This window comes from Bubalus bubalis, chromosome 12 (assembly GCF_019923935.1).
Source record: "Bubalus bubalis isolate 160015118507 breed Murrah chromosome 12, NDDB_SH_1, whole genome shotgun sequence".
Classification (NCBI taxonomy): Eukaryota; Metazoa; Chordata; class Mammalia; order Artiodactyla; family Bovidae; genus Bubalus; species Bubalus bubalis.
The window spans coordinates 70670120-70690489 of NC_059168.1; positions in this window are offsets into that span (position 1 = coordinate 70670120).

Here is a 20370-nt window from a genome sequence, read left to right on the forward strand (position 1 = left end):
AGAGAGTTGAAGGGGATTGCCCAAAGTCATGGGGAGTGATCTGGGTGAGCACTGAGTTCCTGGATTCAGATTTTACATAATAACAATGCCCTTAGATACCCTCTCTTACCCTGAACCCTGGACTTTACAGGACCCCCACTATGACCCTCTTTCAGCTATGCCTCTCTCTATGGGTATACATGGGTAAGGAGTCTGTAGGACCAAGGAAATGTGACTGTCTTGAGCCCATTTACCTCTTCTATAACCTTCTCTGGCTACCTAAAGATTCTCTATGGTACCTAGAATTTGCTGCCTAAATGATCCCAAGTCTGTTTCCAGCCCTCTTTAGGTCTCTTTCCCAGGTTTTTTCCTACCAAAGGCAGAGGTCACAGCCAATATGGCCAGTCTGTACAAAAGGTGGCATATGGGAGGCTGATAGTGGGGTGTGTAGAGGGAGCTTGGGATATGGGCAGGTGGGCTGGGATATGGGCTGGGATATGGGCAGGTGATGGGGGATGGGAAGAAAGGTCCATGAGCCCAGGTCTGAGCATTTGGGGATAAATTCTACAGTGGTAGCTGAATTCTGAGGAGGAAAAGAGTTCTAAATGTGAAACTGGCTTTCTGAGTCAATGTGGACATGTATTCATTAGGATAGAATGGTGTGCGTGCATGCTAAGCGGCTTTAGTAGTGTCAGACTCTATGCGTGAACTGCAGCCTTCAAGGCTCCTCTGTCCATGGAATTCTCCAGGCAAAAAACTAGAATGTGTTTCTGTGCCCTCCTCCAGGGGATCTTCCCAACCCAGGGATTAAACCTGAGTCTCTTACGTCTATCTGCATTGGCAGGCAGGTTCTTTACCACTAGCACTGGGAAGCCCTGGTTAGGATGGTATAACATTTTATTTATTTGTTAGGTTGATATGTAACCTTTAAATATTAGACCTACATAAATGGAGCTCTATTTGTATTCTTGTGCTGGGCCCCACAAATTTTAGGGGTGGGCTTCTTCATAGTGATCTTTTATGAGAGCCCCAAGGGGAAGCCTGATAAAAAAGAAAATTCATTGCTCTCTGAGATAACTGGGGGAACATAGCTGAGTGCTTCTCCTAACGCTCTGTGGATGTTCAAACATATCAAAAACACAGACAACAGTACGAGAAATGTGAATGGGATGTAAATGAGGGCTAGAAGAATCAGCTGCATTATTGTATTAATATAATATCCGTTTGTGAAAAGAGGTGATTCTTTGGCCTTCGGATCAATTTTGCATCAAAATTGAAAGAATCTTCCCTGGGGGTATAGTAGATAAGAATCCACCTGCCATTTCAGGGGACACAGGTTCGATCCCAGGTCCAGGAAGAGTCTACATGCCGCAAAGCACAAAACCCATGTGTCACAACTACTGAGCCAGTGCTCTAGAGCCCAGGAGCCACAAATACTGAAGCCTGCATGGTCTGGGGCCCGAGAGCCACAACTACTGAGCCCACGGGCCGCAACTACTGAAGCCTGTGCCCCTAGAAGCTGTGCCCCATGACAAGAAGAGCCACTGCCATGGGAGTAGCCCCAGGCTTGATGCAACTAGAGAAAGCAATGCAGAGCCAGCGTAGCCAAAAATAAATTAATAAATAAATGTCTTGAAGTGTTTATGTCTAGGCCTTCTCCCATACCAACAAGGTCTTTGATAATCAGTAGCCTTTACTTCCCATTCCTCAAAACTGGAGCTTTGGGGGCAGGTGTACAATTTGCCCTGGATAGTCCTTTTTCTTTTTCTTTTCTTTTTCTCCATGGATAAGTTTCTCGACTCCAAAGTGAGGAAAGATGGACTCCATGGGGAGGGGTTAGGCTAGAGCCTTCATTCCACCAGAAGGCTTCATTTCCCACCAGCCATTCCAGAAGGTGGAATGAAGACCAAAGCAAAAACCCTTTGCTGTGGCCCTTCTGCTTGCCTAGAAAGCTGCTGGACATGCCTATGAGGTGAGTGTGCCCTTGGCTGCAAGGCTGCACTGCCAAGGTTCATAGGGAGCTACACCCTGCGCTTTTATGCTGCCCTCCCTGAAGGAAAACGTTCTTCCCTTCCCACAATGGCACAATCCACCGTCTCTCTTTATTGTCTTGCCCAGAGTCCAGTTCCCAGAACTCCCTGGAGGACTGGCACGCCCCAGACAATAAGGTGTCTCATCTGGAGAGAAAGGAGGGTCATGGGAGTCACCAGAATCCTTGTAGATGCAGGGACCTCGGAGTGGCCTTGACTGTTTCTTCCTGTTGGATTGAGGCTACCTAGCTGTGCTCAAGGTCTACCATGTTACCAAAATGAGGAGAGGGGGTGAAGGTGCTCTAGCAAGCACTTTGGCGGAAGGCTAAGGGCTCGCCTGAGAGGTCAGAGGGTGGAGTCCTGGGACCCCTCATGTAATATCACGCACTGTGGTTATTCCCCCACAGCCCAACCTGGAAGCACTGATCTTCAGCAAGAGTCTGAGGTCAGCCAAGTTTCTGATGGTCAAGCTACCCCCCATATCCTAGGGTGCCATGTTGCCCTGCTCACTCCTCCCGCGTTGGCCCATGTCTACCAGCTCCCAGGGCCAACACTAGGCTTCCTGGGTGGGTCTCATTATACAACCCTCTCCTGCCATACCCTCCAGGACTAAGGTTTACACACACACACACACACACACAGAATTCACCAGTTGGCATTCTATTTCTCCAGAGTTCTGTTTACTAAAGGGAGGCAGTGGAAGAGTGACTCACATTTCAGAGGAATGTTTGTTCATTTAAACCCTGATCACTTGTTTCCTAACCTCCAGTGGAGGGATGAGCTGGTGCATATGGCAGGCTGTCCATGAGAATTAGAGAAAAACGTCCCTCCCTCTGGGCAGGCTTAGGCCCTGCCAGGTGGAATTGAGGTTGGATGCTAGTCCCTACTTGCCCTTTGCATGGACACCCTTGGGCTCTGAGCTCTCTGTCAACTGAATATGCTTCGTGGGAGTGAATCTGATGGGAAAGGCTCTAGGCTAGGGAGGAGGGGAAAGTTTTGGACGCAGATTAAGTCTCATACTTGCCCACAAACTGTCTTGTGTAGTGTCTGTCTCGTCCATCTACTCTCATGCTGGAGCCGATGCCATAGCCTGGATCCGCCTTGCTGGGTGCTCAGCCAGGTTAATTACTAAGAGTTCCTGCTAAGTGCCTGACTCTCCCGGGAGTACCAACGCCCAGCATGTGATGGCCTTTCTAGTGAACTACATTTTTAGAAACAATGATTTTATTTGATCAAGGGATGACTTTGGGAAATAGGCAGGGCCAAAGATTATACCCATTTTATAGATGAGAAAACTGAGGCTCAAAAAAGGTGACTATTGCAGCCACCCAGCTCATAAATGGCAACGTTGGAATCAAGATCCACCAGTTTTACAGGTTCGACAGCTATGCCATGTTGCCTTTCACCAGACAGACTCACAAAGTCCAGCCTTCATCTTAATTCCCAGAATGTACAAATCTTTAAGGAGTCCTTTGTGCCTCCAAACTGTGGACTCTTTGCCTCACACATTCTTCATTCTTTCCCACCAGCCATTTGACAGGACTCTTCTAACAATACACCTGTTTTAGCACTTAATGTTTTGGTGAGGACTTTCTCGTGAGGCTGTCAGAGTGGGCATTCTGTCCATTAGAGACGAGCAAATGGAGACCCAAAGAGTGTGAATGAATTGCTGACTTGCATGCCTGGTTCAGGACCAGGATCCAGGTCTTCTCATATTTAAGGCTACATACAAGCTTTCAGCTTTGTCATGCAGCCTCTTTCCCAGAGGGCTTAGGGAGCATAAGCAACTGCCTACAGGAAATATGCTTCACCTTCCTCACAGACACGGCGTTCCAGAACCAAACTCCATGGAAACGGAACACAGAGGGTGTGTACGGGTGTCTCCTCTAGACCCACTCCAGTCCTCATTAGTAGCTGATGAGCCACCCTAAATGTTCATGGTGGGTCAATCCTGGCCCGTGTCCTCTTCAAAGCCAGAAAAATTGAATCACAGAATATCAGAAAATAAACCAGAGTCTTCTTCTAGTTGAATACCTTAATTTTACAGATGAGGAAAAACTTTTTCTTTCATTTTTCAGATTTATTGAGGTATAAGTTACAAAATGGTAAGATATGTAATGTTACAATGTGATGATTTGAAACACGTGTACATAGTGAAAGGCTTCCTCCGCTCTGCCCTCTCTAGTTAACACACCCTTGTCTTCGCAAGTTTGAATTACACAAATACAGTGTTATCAACTACCATACAGTGTTATCAGCTACCATCACTGTGTTTCATAGAGTACAGCCTCAGACTGTATTCATCTTGTAACTAAAAGTTTATACAATTTTACCAACTTCTCCCTATTTCTACCCCACTTCGGTCCCAGCCCCTGACAACCATTTTTCTACTCCCTGTTTCTATGAGTCTGATCTTTTTTAAAAATGTTTTTTATTTTTAAGATTCTACATGTAAGTGATACCATGCAGTATTTGTCTTTCTCTATCTGGCTTATTTCACATAGCATAATTTCCTCTAGTTTTATCCAACATTGTTGTAAGTGATAGAATTTCCTTCTCTTTTAAGGCTGAATAATATTCCATTGTATTTTTATACCACATTTTCCTGATGCATTCATACATCAGTGGACATTATGTTGTTTCAGTTCCTTGATTATTGTGAATATTACTGCCATGAACATGAAAATACAGATATCTCTTAGAGATAATAGTTTCATTTCCTTTGTATATATACCCAGAAGTGGGATTGCTGGATCATATGGTAGTTCTATTTTCGATTTCTTGAGGAACAGCCATACTATTTTCTGTTGTGGCTGTACCAGTTGACATTTCCACCAACAGTGTTCAGGTGTTTTCTCCACATCCTAGCCAGCATTGTTGTCTTTTTGATAAAAGCCATCCTAACAGGTGTGACATGACTGTGGTTTTTTTTTTTTTTTTTTTTTTTCCGATTTGCATTTTCCTGATGACTAGTGATGTTGAGTATGTTTTCATGTACCTGTTGGCCATTTATATGTCTTCTTTGGGAAAAAATGTCTAATCAGATCATTTTTATTTGTTATTATTTGTTTTTTTTTTCTGAGTTATATGAGTTACTTATATATTTTGGTTATTAATCCCTTATCAGATATGTGGTTTGTGAATATTTTCTCCCATTCCATAGGTTGCCTTTTTATTTTGTGATGGCTTCCTGTAGATATTCTGTGCTCATGGACTGAAAGGATCAATAGTGGTAAAATGTCCGTACTATCTAAAGCAATCTACAGATTCAATGCAGCCTCTATAGAAATTCCACTGGGGGGAGGGATGGGAGAGAGGCTCAAGAGGGAGGATATATATGTATACATATGGCATTCACCTTGCTGTACAGCAGAAACCAGCACAACATTGTACAGCAATTATCCTCCAAGTAAAAATAAACAAATAATAAAAAGAAATTCCAATGCACTTTTCATATAAATAGAAAAAAATAATTTTAAAATCTATGCAAACACAAAACCCCCAAATAGTCAAAGCAGTCTTGAGAAAAGGGGAGCAAAGTTGGAGGCATCACACTTTCTGATTTCAAGCTATATTACAAAACTATAGTAATCAAAACAGTGTGGCTCAGTTCAGTTCAGTTCAGTTCAGTCGCTCAGTCGTGTCTGACTCTTTGTGACCCCATGAATTGCAGCACGCCAGGCCTCCCTGTCCATCACCAACTCCCGGAGTTCACTCACACTCACGTCCGTCGAGTCGGTGATGCCATCCAGCCATCTCATCCTCTGTCATCCCCTTCTCCTCCTGCCCCCAATCCCTCCCAGCATCAGGGTGAGTTTCCAATGAGTAAACTCTTCACATGAGGTGGCCACAGTATTGGAGTTTCAGCTTTAGCATCATTCCTTCCAAAGAAATCCCAGGGCTGATCTCCTTCAGAATGGACTGGTTGGATCTCCTTGCAGTCCCAGGGACTCTCAAGAGTCTTCTCCAACACCACAGTTTAAAAGCATAAATTCTTTGGTGCTCAGCTTTCTTCACAGTCCAACTCTCACATCCATACATGACCACAGGAAAAACCATAGCCTTGACTAGACGGACCTTTGTTGGCAAAGTAATGTCTCTGCTTTTCAATATGCTATCTAGGTTGGTCATCACTTTTCTTCCAAGGAGTAAACGTCTTTTAATTTCATGGCTGCAGTCACCATCTGCAGTGTGGTACTAGAATAAAAATAGGTACATAGACCAGTATAGACAGCCTAGAAGGAAAACCATGTATATATGGTCAATTAATTTTCAACTAAGGGGCCAAGAATACACAATGCAAAAAGGATAGTCTCTGAAATAAATGCGGAAACATGGACAACCATATGCAAAAGAATGAAATTGGACCATTATCTTCCACCATATACAAAAATCAACTCAAAATGAATGAAAGACTTGAACACAAGAACTGAAACTGTAAAACTCTAGGAAGAAAATTCAGAGAAATCAAGTTCCTTGGCATTATCCTTGGCAATGATTTTTAAAGTTTGACACCAAAAGCAAAGGCAACAAAAGCGAAAATAGACAAGCAGGACTACATCAAATTTAAAAGCTTCTGCTCAGTACAGATAAGGAAAGAGTTTAAAGCTATGATACAGGCTAAATGACTTGCTCAAGGCCACCAACCTAGTTTTAGATATAGGGAATATTTCACAGTCTCATGCTGAGTTAGCCTGGTTTCTGCCTATGGAGGTCCATCATCTGGAGACTGGGCTCTGGGAAAGGTGAATGACTGTTGTCATTTAAACCCTCTGCTCTATTCTGGACAGCCAGGAGGGTGACAGGGACATGAAATAGAAGATTGCCACCTTATTCCTTGTTCTTAATCTGAAATCTGGGCTCCTTTGGCTTCACCTCATTGCCTATAACCTGGAAGTAAAACCTTTCTACCTCTGCATTGACTGTGAGGACTCTCTGCGTCCTGGGCTTGTGCTCCAACCCTTGCAAATCCCTCTTTTCTCTGGGATCAGTTGCTCCCTCCACACATACTTACTGAGCATGTATTGCATGCCAGGCTCTGTGCCAGCTTGGTGATACCCAATAAGTAAGACAGACATGGCTTCAGTCCTCGGTCCAGCAGAATCCTGCTTAAAATAATAAATTCTATAATTAATCCTGAGAATTTCCTGGAATCAGCGTTCATACTTTGATTAGGCTATTAGGTGGCCCCACCCACCTATTCTGGATCCTGAGCTGCCTTTCCTAGCTGCTGGGTCTGGACAATTTTCCCTGCTTGTTTCCTGATGCCCATCTTAGACCCCAAACCTTGACTTATAGGTGTCTACAGAGATGACTGGGCTTCCCTAGTGGCTCAGAAGGTAAAGAATCTGTCTGCAATGCAGGAGACCTGGGTTCGAGCTCCAGCTCAGGAAGATTCCCTGGACAAGGAAATGGCAACACACTCCACTATTCTTGCCTGGAAAATTCCATGGACAGAGGAACCTGGTGAACTACAGTACCTGGGGTCGAAAAGGGCCAGACACGACTGGGCAACTAAGCACACACACAGATGACCACACCTCTGTGTTCTCCTGCCTGGCCTGAGCACCTAAATGGATCACTGTGCCAGATATGGATAGGATGCTGGACATGGAAGAAAGGAGCCTGTTTCCAGGACAGGATGCTTGCTCCTGGCCTCTACTCTCTGACCAGGGCTATACATGTTTTCTCTGTTCACCTGGAAGTGCTGAGCATTAGCCTTGGCTCTCTTACCCAGATTCTGTCTTATGTGTGTCTGGCCTTTGATCTCCTGTCAGTCTCTGCCCTTGACTTTGATGTTTGGGTTCCTGGTTACCACACACATCTCCTTCCTCAATGAACCGATCCCTGAACTGTAACTGCTGACATGACAAATTCTTGCCACCATGCCCACCAGCTTGACCCACCTCCTAGTGCCTGACCCACTTCATCCAAGACAGCCAATGGCCTGGAGCTGACTCATCACGTTTAACAGGTCCTCAATAAATATTTGTGAATTGAATCAACTCCAGAGTGGTTCAGAAATTCCAGGTACTTCTAAAAAGGAATCCAGGAGAGCTGGCTGTCATCTAATGGTATGTTCCAAGTTAAGACTTCTCTTTCATCCCTGTGCTTCTCTGTGTCCAGAAGTTTAAAAGAAAGCATAGAAAGTCCCACAAATGTATGAGTCAGGATGAGACAAGAGGCTGCTCTCCATACAGGACTTTTATTCTCCAGCATAGTTGGCAGCCTCAAGCCCTGCCTTCTAGGTGGCCTGGACAGGGCCTATGATAGTGGAGGTGAGGGAAACAATTGTTGCCTGTTACTGGCAGATCTAATGAGCCTTTTCTTCCCTCCATGCTTCTGCATAACAGGTCTGCCCACACAGAAAACAGAATCAAAGCTTTCCTGTGAGGTGCTTTATTTTTCTTGAATGCCTCTGTAGATGTTTGCATGGGCTGTTTCTCCTGATTAGAAACCTTTGTTGGCATTCATGAACTTTCTTCACATTCATGTGAGTTAGATGCAGAGAAAACTTTGCTTGGGCACCAAAGCTTAAATCCCTGTAAAGCTAGTGACCAGGTCCCTTCCAAGGGACAGCCCAGTGGCAAAGATTTCTGCCATCAGGCTCAACTCAGGGTCCATGTCACTAACTTGGAGCACAATCTGGTTTCCACTGAGAGTGAGCTTAGAACTTTTCCGTTTGTCTCTTAATGATCTCACCCCCAGGATGAGAGAGAGATTTTGCTTTCTCTCTGAAATAGTGGTTGAGCCTTGATATCCCAACAGGCCTCCCCTAAGATGTCTCCAGTGGTCTCCATCTCCCAGTATTCACACTCTAGGTTACTCTCCTCTCTTTGAATGAGGGCTGGACTTACTGACCTGTTTTAAGAACAGAATAGAGCAAAAAGGATGGGATGTCACTTCTGAGATTAGGTTATGAAAAGGCTATGGTTTCTGTATTAGAAATGTAGCCACACTTTCCTCCCATCTTCGTCTCCCCTCTCCTGCTCTCCTCTCCTCATCCCTTCTGTCCATCATCCTTCTCTCTTGCATCACTCACACCGGAGGAAGCAAACAGCCATGTTGTGGGCAACGCTATGGAAATGGCCATCTGGTGTGGTGAGGAACTGAGACTCTCAGGCCAACAACTGGAAGAGCGGAAGCTTGCCAACTTCCCCACGAGAAAGCTCTCAAGTGGATCCTTCAGCTCCAGCCCACAGCTTCACTGTAGGTTTACGGGAGACCCTGAGCCAGAACCACTCAGCTGAGCCTCTCCTGGCTTCCTGACTCACATAACTGTGAGATGATAAATATCTGTTGTTTTAAGCTGCTGAATTTTGGAGTAGTTGATTAAGCAGTTATAAATAATATATATCCCCATGTAGGAGTTCTGAATACATGGCTTTCATTTCTTCACTAGTGATCATTTATAACCTTTGTGCCATCTACTTTCTGTCCCCACCAAGGCTTCTGCTGGCCCATTAGGCACCTGTGCCATTTAAGAAAAGGGACCCTGAAATTCCCTGGCTGTCCAGTGGTTAGGACTTGGTGCTTTCACTGCCATGGGCCCCAGTTTAATTCCTGGCTGGGGAGCAAAGATCCCGCAAGCCTTGCTTGTGGCACGGTCAACAAAAGAGCGGGGAGTGGGGCTCATTCCTTGAGATACTTTTCTCCCTTTGGGTGGAGAATTGTCATGAATATCTACTCTGTGAGGACTAGGAGGGGAGGGTGCCTTGCAGATGGGCTGCCTTGGTGCAGTCCACAATCCATACCATGGCAGGTACCTTCTGCTGAAAGTTTCCTTTCCAGTGTCATCAAAACTGATGACCTTTCCTTAGTTCTCCTTTTCTTTGCTCTCTCGGTTTCATGTGACATTGTAAACCACCCCCTCCTCTTTGCAACTTGTTATGTTGAATTGGTAGCCAAGGACAGGGAAGCCTGGAGTGCTGCAATCCACGGGGTCTCCAAGAGTCCCACACATGAGTGACTGAACAACAATGTTGAACTGAAGGAGACAGGATGGAGCCAGAATAAGGATACAAGTGGTATATCACTACAAAATTGATTGGCTATTCTAATAGCCCCAAGTTCCAGCACAGCTGTTCACAAAGGCAGACTTTCACAGTAATCTACCCCAGACGTTGCCTGGAGGCTTCCTGCTCTCATTCTCAAGGTGACCTCTGGTTCCAGCTTTCTGTCTGCAAAGAGTTCTTGTTCTCTGCTCTGGCCGTAGGCCTTTCCCTTTATTGCTACCCTGGTGTTTGTACCAACAGGGAATTCATCCTTTGTTCCTTACTTTTTACCGAAACTTTCCTACTTGAATAAAGTTTGAGGAGACAGAAGGAGTGTGTTTTCATTACTGAGTTGTACACAATGGATTACGAGGAGCCTATTTTTTTAAAAGTCCTTTGGTGACTCGTACTCCTGCGGTTCCCCACTCTGTACTCCCATCCCCTCACCGATGCAGCCCTGTTTAACTTTCTCCCTCATAAGTTTGTCTCCTGCTAGCCTGTGCCTCTGGTCACACCTGCCGTCTTGTGGGAAGACAGTTTCTGCCCTAAGGGGAATTCTGTTACCAGCCCTTAAACAAGGGCTTTTCATTTTTTCTCCCATTGGTCTCAGTTAATTCTTACAGCAATCACAGATGGATCAAGTGTTAAAGGTCACCTCTCCTGACTGACTCAAATTGGAGGGACAGTGAAGACACTTTTCTAGAATTCTCTTCTCTCTGAGACCATTTTCTTTTTTCCTCTTCCTAGGCATTTCCCCCAGCATGCTGCGGGCACATTTTACCCTGCATTTCTGGGTTTCTCAGCACGTGTGCATGCATGTTCAGTCGCTTCAGTTGTGTCCGACTTTTTGTGACCACACGGATTGTAGTAGACCTCCAGGTGCTTCTGTCCATGGGATTCTCCAGGCAATAATACTGGAGTGGGTTGCCATGCCCTCCTCCAGGGGATCTTCCTGACCCAGGGATCGAACCCGCATCTCCTGCGTCTCCTGCATTGCCGGTGGACTCTTTACCCACTGAGCCACCTAGGAAGCCTGGGTTTCTCTAACATGGCTCAGAAACTGACTTCTGATTGGGTGGATTCTCCATTGTACTTCATGCAGGCTGCCCTTTTACTTTGGAAATAATTACAATGGAATGGGTGCCTGGGTTGCCCTTCATGCAAGCCCAGTCTTGCTGTACATGACATTTTCTTTGATCAGCTTTGAAATATCCAGTTTAGATTGGCACCACCAGCAGTTTCAGTCTTGCCTGCAATGCTTACTCAGACTCTTTTGTTACCAAACAATTTGGTTAGACTTTTCTGAACAGCCTCTCTCTCTCTTCCCCTGGCATTGCCACTTTCCAAAATTTCTGAATCATGTCACAAATCTCTACCTCTTTGCCTTTTGTGATGCAAAGCCTTTCCTCCATCTCCTTCCATCTCTCAGACCAACTATCTCTCTTTAGATCAGCTTCCTTCTTCTGTTTCTCAACGGTGAGCACTTTTATCTCACTTTTCTAGGAAACTTCATCTACTCTTGGGGTTGGACTATTACTTTTAAAAGTCAATAGATATTTCCTTTATTTATTTATATATATCTTTATATTTACAATCCTGACCATTTGTAGGTGAGCAGTTCAGTGATATTACATACGTGCTCCGTTGCTCAGTTGTGTCTGACTCTTCACAACCCCACGGACTGTAGCCCACCAGGCTCCTCTGTCCGTGGAATTTTTCAGGCAAGAATACTGAAGTGGTTTGCCATTTCCTTCCCCAGGGGATCTTCCTGACCCAGGGATTGAACCCAAATCTCCTGCATTAGCAGTCAGATTCTTTACTACTGAGCCACCAGAGTAGCTCAGTTCAGCGGTGTTAAGTATATTCATATTGTACAACCATCACCACCATCTGTCTTCAGGAGTCTTTTCACCTTGTAAAACTGAAACTCTGTCCCCTTTAAACATGGACTCCCAATTCTCACCGTCCCAACCCCTGGCAAACACCATGCTACTTTGTGTCTCTATGAATTTGATTATTCTTGGTACTTCATACAAGTGGAATCACAAAGTATTTGTCCTTTTGTGACAGGCTTATCTCACTTAGCACAATGCTTTCAAAGTTCATCTGTGGTGCAGTATGTCAGCTCTTTTATACAAGGAATTCTTAAAGCTCAATCCTTACCTCTCTTTGAAGATTTGCATCTACAACCCCAGCTCCCTTTTGGACTCTTTAACATGGAATCATTAGTCACCTCAAAGACCACAAGTCTAAAACCATGCTCCCTACTGTCCATTCAAATCAGAATTCCTCATTTCTATCAACAGAAATAAATTTCCATAGTCTCTTTATATCTTGGGTCATTTCTTTATCTTCTCCCTTTATCTCTCCCTTTATCTTTCCACCTCAAGTTATTCCACAGCTTATAAACTGTCTGTAGCTTATTATTGCCTATAGAATGAAGTCAAAAGTTCTCAGGTGACTAATTCAACCTGGCTTTGAATTAGTTGGGATTAAGCTCAGTTGCATGTATCAGAAAGCCCAAAATGATAGTGGCTTTCAAATGAGATAGTTTATTTACTCTGTCTCATGTGAATGAATTCTGGAGATAGGCAGCCCGGGACTGGTACACAAAACTGTTAGGGAACCAGACCCCTTCTAGTTCACTGCTCTATCATCTCAAAGACATCTCTATCCTCATGGTTTTAAGTTGTAGCTGGAGTTCCAACCATCACATCTGCATTCTAGGCAACAGGATGAAGGAAGGGGTATGGGAAAAGGGCACATGCTAATTGTCTGTTTCCTAGAAGTAGCTTCATACCATTTGCAATTATATCTCATTGGCTGGAACTTAGTTACATTATCAAATCTAGTTGCTGGGAGAATGGAAATTATAATCTTTATTTGGGTGACTGCATAGCGTACTAAAAACTGGGAGTTTTGTTACCAAGGAAGAAGTAAGCCTAAATATTAGGTAGGAATATTAAGCCTCACCTCTGTTTCAGAGTGCCCTCTGCATACCTTGGTATCAGCACGTCTCACTGGAATGGGATTATTTGACGCTTGCTATCACTCCCACTAGGCTGAGAGCTCTTTAAGGCTGAGAATCTTGTCTGCTTCATTTTTGGGCTCTGGTATTTGGTGCAGTGCTTGCTAAGGAGGAGGGGCTCAACAAGTGTTTGATGAATAAACAGATACCACTGGCAAAAATATATAGGAGGGAGGGGCCAGGAAAGTGTCCCAAAATGGGGAAGAAACTGCTTTGGGATAAATAATCCTCTCTTAATAAAAAATAACAATAATACTAATGAAAATAAATAATGTCCTACAGCAGTATTATGCATTTGCTATGACCTTATGAATTAGATCCTAAGAAAAATAACAATAATAATGAAAATAAATAATGTCCTACAGCATCATTATGCATTTGCCATGACCTTATGAGTTAGACAAGACATTTTTTCTGCTTGACAGACGAAATAAGTTGTTCAGTGATGTAGAGATGCTGCTTGAGGTCACACATCAGTTAGTGCTCCAGTTAGGACTCAGCAGGCCTGAGCCTGCATTCCTTCACTCCTAGCCCAGCCGTCTCTTCCCTAGAAGGGGGAAGCCAGAAAGACTGCTGAATCATCTACCTCTCTGCACCAGCTCCACATTCCTTTGCTTTGTAAATAAATGAAATCCTGGAGACCAGCTTCAGAAGGCAGCAGCACCTCCAGGGGAGCCCAGAGAGGAACCTCAGAGCCTGCCTTTCGAAGGCAGGGCCACCCCACCAGGCCTGTCTGGCCTCTGTCCATTGTCAGCCTTGTAAATTCATGGGAGGCCCTGGACCTGTAATCTGCAGCTGCCTGGACTTCAGTAAAAGTTTATCTCGGGGCCCATCCCACACACTGTGTTATTAAAGTGCCATAAAGGTCTCATTTAATTGTCGACTGCCCCCAAACAGGAACCCGAGGACAACATTAGAGCCAGGCTTCACTCAGGAAGAAGGAAGTCTTATACTCAACAGGAAAGTAGGGTTTTGACGTGTTTTTCTGTCTAGTTCCATCATGGGATCAGGACAAGTTTTGCAAGATACTGAAGCCCCTATCTGGGGCTTCCCTGGTGGCACAGTGGTAAAGAATCCACCTGCCAATGGAGGAGATGTGGGTTCGATCCCTGAGTCAGGAAGATACCCTGGAGCAGGGAATGTCAACCCGATTCAGTATTCTTGCTTGGAGAATCCTATGGACAGAGGAGCCTGGTGGGCTACTGTCCACGGGTTTGCAAGAGTCAGAAACGACTGAAGTGACTGAGCACATACTCGCATGCACGAAGCCTTTGCTGTGCCTTTGACTGGTTCAGAGGACACTCAGGCTTCCTCTAACTCGGTGGTTGGCTCTCCAAAGGTGGTCCTGGGACCAGCAGCATCAGGATCACCTGGGAGTTGTTAGAAAGGCAAATTCTTGGACTCCCTCAGGCTAACTGAATTAGCAGCAATCTGAATTTTAGATGATTCCGAGAAACACTGCTCTCGTAGGCGCTCAGGTGAGAGGTGATAAGGGTTGGATGCAAGAGGTGACAGGTTCTCTGGGCTACAGTGAGAGTGGTGGGCAGGCTAGTGAGGTGTGTCCTGGCCTGTTTGGGGTGTTGGCTTTGAAGAGCCACTAAGGTGTCTGTTGAGTACATGCTGCTTCCTGGGAAGAGGAGGTCCATCCTGAAGGAAACTTGGCAGCCAGGGATAACAGGTAAGGGAACCGGCGGGACTCCATTGCGAAGGAGGGTGGGCAGCCACTGGGACAGGCAGGCCCAGTTAGGGACGCCAGGCCCTAATGTGCCAGGCCAGAGCAGATGCTGGCTTCGGCCACTTTCACTTGTGCTCTTGGGTACCGGCCAAAGATTCTAGGCTGCCTGGTTGTTAGTGAGTTATTGATTTCTGCCCTATTACTTGGCAGTAACCTTCATAGCTGCCTTGCATGAGCAAACACTGTCAGTGAGCAATTTGCGTTCTCCACATTTCACAGTGTGCCTGGCACTTCCCACACTTCTCATCACCCATCCTCCTCCAGCTCCTTGCCCTGGTGAAGTGTGGGGCATCACTTCCCTTGGAAGGGGTGCAGTTGGCTGTTGCACCACGAGCACTGTCTCTGGGCTTTCAGGTTTCTGTTTCACATATCTACCTGCCGGTGCTCTGTCATTCCAGGGACGGGAAGATGAATGGGATATCAATATTACATGCGGTCAGGGACTGGCATGCCCGAGTTGGATGTGTCATGTTAAAAATCAATAAATCATCTTATGAAAAGTTGTTGGTAAAAATCAATTGTCCCAGAGCTGTAATTAAATCCCACAACTCCATGTTTGCTGGTAGGCAGTGAGTGTTCCAGCCTCCATGTTTTGCCCATTGATGCTAAATAATGCACCAGTCCTCGCAGGCACATCACCATTACTGTTTGCACCTGTGAAGGTCGTGGCTCAGGTGGGCAGGCTCAAGTGGGCAGGGCTGGAAGGAATTCGGGGATCTTAGTGGTAGGGGTGGAGAGGAAGTTGGCACTCATTTGTGGAGTTGGATTCTGAGAGAGGTGGCCAAAACCTTACCGTGTCACATCAGTAACTGGTTTTGGCATACATTGAGGGCTTGCTAGAGCCCAAGTGTGGGGCACGGAAAGGGGAGTCTCTTGGTCATGGGGAGAAGGAAGCAAGAGTTGGGGGGTAGCCCCTAAAAACCCATCAGATTTGGAGCTGGGTGAGGCGGGGCAAGATCTCATAGCAGGGACCAGCTGAGGAGGCAGGTGCTCCAGGCCTAGAAGCAGAACTATCCAAGAACTCAGTGGTGACTGGATGGTTAGAGAAGAGAAGGTAAGTGGACATGTGGGTGTCTGTTGCAACAGATGTGCACCTGGAAAGGTGATGTCAATGTCCTGGCTGGGGGCTGAGAGGGCTGGATGCCTGCCGGGATTGGCTTCAGACCAGGAAAGGTGTGGGGGCAGGGGGAGGCGGGGCTGTCGATGCCTGAGCCCAGATTCCATTGCTGGGAAACGACGTGGGGTTTTATCAGTTAGATAGTTTCCAAGGAGGTCATGGATTTTCCGAGCTTTAATTACAAGTCTGCCTTCACTCATGTGCCCTCCACCTCCCCACACTGTCCTCCCTGGGGGAGGCTTCTGGGGGGAACCAAGAGGGTTGCAGAGGAAAGCACTTTGGAATCGGGCCAAATAGCTCTGAACCCTGGTTTTAATCTGGGAATTTCAAGGAAATTTCTCTTCATCCTGCTGATGTTCAGTTTTTTCATCTCTAAAATGGGTTCCCTCATGCCTACCTCACAAATAGTGCAATCGTGAGGGTGAAGGAGGTCACGAGGGTGAAGTACCCTGCTCCCCCGTCCCAGCCTGCATCCCATACAGGGGACTTGAACCCTTTGTGTTTTGCAAATCCGAGTGAGTGCCTTGCATAAACACAGTTTAACCCGTCTGCGTCAGTTTTGCTGTAAACCGGAGGTTGGGGAGACAGAGTCTATTTCCTTCCCTTGGAAAGCCAGAGGCAACATTCTTTCTTTCCTAAGAGGGAATCTATGCTGGATATTCTATCCTAGAGATCATGTTCGGTCCTCTGGGCATGGTGTCACACAATATCCATCACAATTACAGGGAAGGCTGGGGTCTGGGCCTCACCCACAATGTGGATTGTGGACACAGAGTCTAGCTCTGGTTGCATGTTGGTGAGAGAGCCAGGGTGGAGTGTGGCCTCGGGCACTTGGACACTCCATCTGCTCTGTGCCACCACTTTGGAACAACCCGATACTTCATTCTCTGCAGGAATGAATTTCTCTTCAAACAGCCCTGCTTGTTCTGTGTTCCACCTGTGCCCCCTGTTTCCCCTTGAGTTTGAGCTGTATTTGCTGCTATTAGTCAAAACAGAGTGGTTCCTTGGCCCTTTAAAATGTCATTGAGAGGCGAGGCCTCCTGGCATATCTGAGCCTTACAGCTGCATCTAATCTTCCTGGAGTGGGTGGCTGAGGCACCCCAGCATCCTGGCGCCTGTGGGCGGGTGATTGGCTTGCCCCAACCATGCATTTGAGCTGAAGAGCCTTCAAAAGGAAGAGTCACATTACAAAATATAAATGTTCCTAAGTGCTGTGCGTCAGGGGTTCGTGACGTGTGTGTGTGTCATCCTGGCTTAAAACAAACTCTGGAGAGCCACTGGGTCCCCAGCTGTTTTTGCTACACAGATTGGTAAAGTGCAACATGGAGATTTTTGGAAGATGTAGGGGGGAAAAGCACATGAAAGGAAACCTTTAGGGGGACAATTCTGGAGGAGGAGAAAGAAGAGAGGAGGAGGGGACAAAGCAAAGGGGAGGAGAGAGAAGGCTGGGGGAGGAGAGGCGATCAGCTGGAATTAAGCAATTCAGTTCTATGTGTATATAGTATGTCCCTACTGTATGCCAGGTACTGAGGCCAGCACTTGCATTCGTAAACACGCCCTGTGCTCTGCTGTCCACAGCAAGGTGAATTGTCCACATGGGAACACGTTACAGTGAGTGTCCAGAGCTCTGGACATCTCCCAGAATGAAGCCAGGGAAGCCCTGCCCTGGAGGACTGGCTTTGACCATGGCCTTGGTTTCCATTCCTTTAGAAGACGTCACTACGACCTCTTCAGTACTATGCTGGTGTTGTTTCCCACCCTGTCTCCAGAGTCTGGTAAACGCTTGGTACCAGGTAGACGCATACGGGGTATCTCTTGCATGAACAGGAATGAATATTTAATTGAATACTGTGAAAAAGGACACCAGAGACTGAGGAAGGACTTAAGTCCAGACATAGCTCACTAAATGAGCACTTCTGAAATTTTTTTTGAGTCTTGTATTGCTGTCTTTGAAGATGCAGCAAGGAGTCTGGAGCCAAGGAATATAGGTGGCCTCTATAAGCTGCAAAATGCAAAGAAGTAGATTCTCCACGCATCACCCACCCCCCAAGCCTCCAGCTGACACCCCCTAAAAAAATTACTCTGTCCAGAATCTAGTTTAAATGTTGATTCAGTAGGTCCAGGTGGTGCCTGAGACTCTGCACTTCTAACGCTCCTAAATGATGCTGATCCTCTTGGTCTTTGGGCCACACTTGGAGCAGAGGTATTCATCCTTCCTAAAAGCTGGCCAGTCACCTACTGATTTGATCTAACATCCCCACCTGGGTCTCACTGAGAAGTGGTTAGAAAGGCTGAAGTCTTCTTCACCAGAAAGCAGAAGACGGTAGGTTGGAATTCGAAAAGAACGTAGTTCCCAGCCTTGTCTGCCATTTCCTGAGCCCTGTGCTCTAGCGCCAGGACCAGGCAGAAAGAGAAGGCAAGCATTTCCCCTCTTCACACTGCTGGCCCCCAGGAACATCCCTACGGTGGAGAGGTTTGTGTCCTCAGCCTCACCAAGCACCCCTTGTGACCAAAGCCTTCCTGGATTCCAGGGATGTAGTCACTAGGATCCCATGGTCATGTTAGGGGTCTTGGCTGAGTTCTAGGATCTTTGAGGCTCTCTTTCTAGACTGGACATTGTGAAAGTGAAGTCGCTCAGTCGTGTCTGACTCTTTGTGACCCCAAGGTCTGTAGCCTACCAGGCTCCTCTGTACATGGAATTTTCCAGGCAAGAGTAGTGGAGTGGGTTGCCATTTCCTTCACCAGGGGATCTTCTAGACTCGGGGATCGAACATGGGTCTCCCTCAGGTGGCAGATGCTTTACCATCTGAGCCACTACTTCTGGAGATTTTGCACACACCCAGTTCTCCTCTGGAATCCAATCCAGCTGTACACAACAACCATCACTTCTGTTCCCACCAACATTTCACTTCTACCACTGCTACTTCTGCTTCTGCCTCTCCAACACCAACTGCATTATCTCCACCTCCTCTGCCTCTAGCTTGTACTCATGTAGAGCTCTGGTAATTTCATGGTGTTGTCATTCAACCTACGTAGTAGGCACTATTACCTTTATTAAAAAAAGGATAAGGGTGAAAGAAACTACACTCTATGTCTGAGGTCTCAGAGCTGGTAAGTGTCAGGTGCTTAGTCGTTCAGTTGTGTCTGACTCTTTGCGACCCCATGGACTGTAGCGCACCAGGCTCTTCTGTCCATGGGATTTTCCAGGCCAAGATTACTGGAGTGGGTTGTCATTTCCTTCTCCGAGTGGCAGGGTTGGAATGCAAATCCGTGTCCCCTGATTCCACAGCAAGTGTCGTCACTCCCTGTTTCACTGTCTCCTCCAAGGGGCCACAGGTGCCTCTTCTACTGGAGTCTCATCAGTGAGCCTGTGGTTTTATCCTCGCAGGGAGGGCCTGCTCCATGGAGGGGGCACATTTATTCTCCTCTGGGGCATGGTGCTTATCCAGCCAGAGCAGGAACTCAAATCTCCCCGAGTCCAGTGACCAACCCCATTTGTTTATGGCCATGCTTCTGTGTCAAAGCAGCAGGCTGAACGGTCACTTCACTGAAGCTTTGAATTCAATGAGGTGGGGAAATTCATGGGGAATTCATGGGGAAATGGTCAGCAAGGTCACTATCACTTCACAACTGCTTATAAAGCCAACCTTTGGGGAAAAAAAAAAAGGCAATATCCCCCTTCACCTTGCTCCCATCCTGAGCCTATGATGTGGGCAGAAAGACGCTAAATTATAAAACACTAGTAATAACACCTTCCATTGTTATGGCAATGGTCACTTCCAATTAGCCCATGAGACTTTTATTCATCTTATTCCTCCTGATGCCTTCTTTTAAAGTAGGCAGGACAGGTATTATTATTTTCATCTTATAGATGGGAAAACTGAGGCTCAAAGAGGTTAATAGACTTGCTCAAGGTCTCAGCTCTAGGTCTAAAATGCAAATTGTCTGTCCCCAGTTCTGGTGCTTTTTGGGTCACTTACTGTGGATACACAGTGTCGCCAGCCAACAGAGTATCTTTGGGGGGGGCACTCCACCCAAGTCCTGGCAGATTTACTACCAGTAACTGTCATTCCTTATTTTATTACCCCAAATACAACTCTTTAGAAAAACACCTGAGAATTACCCAGAGTGCTCTGGGAGCTGAGTTGGCATCTGAATAACAGGACTTGAAACAACCAGAGGAGGGACAGGAATGCTTCTGGAGGGAAGGGCACAGGTACAGAACTGAGCAGGTCCAAGGTCATGCCGGGAGATAGCTGATGTGGAGAGCAGCAGGCAGGGTGTGCCACCCAGCAAGCCAGGCTCTGATCTGAAAGAGCTAGGGCAGGAGGCAGGTCAAGCCCAGAGTCTGGGTTTTCAGAACCCAGGCCCAGAATTCTGAAGAAGAATTGTCAGTGATTCATGTCTGGCAACAAACAGTCTGGAAAAAAGAGTCTACGCAAGAGACCAAGAATACCAAGACAGACACTATCTAGGGTTGCATTAGG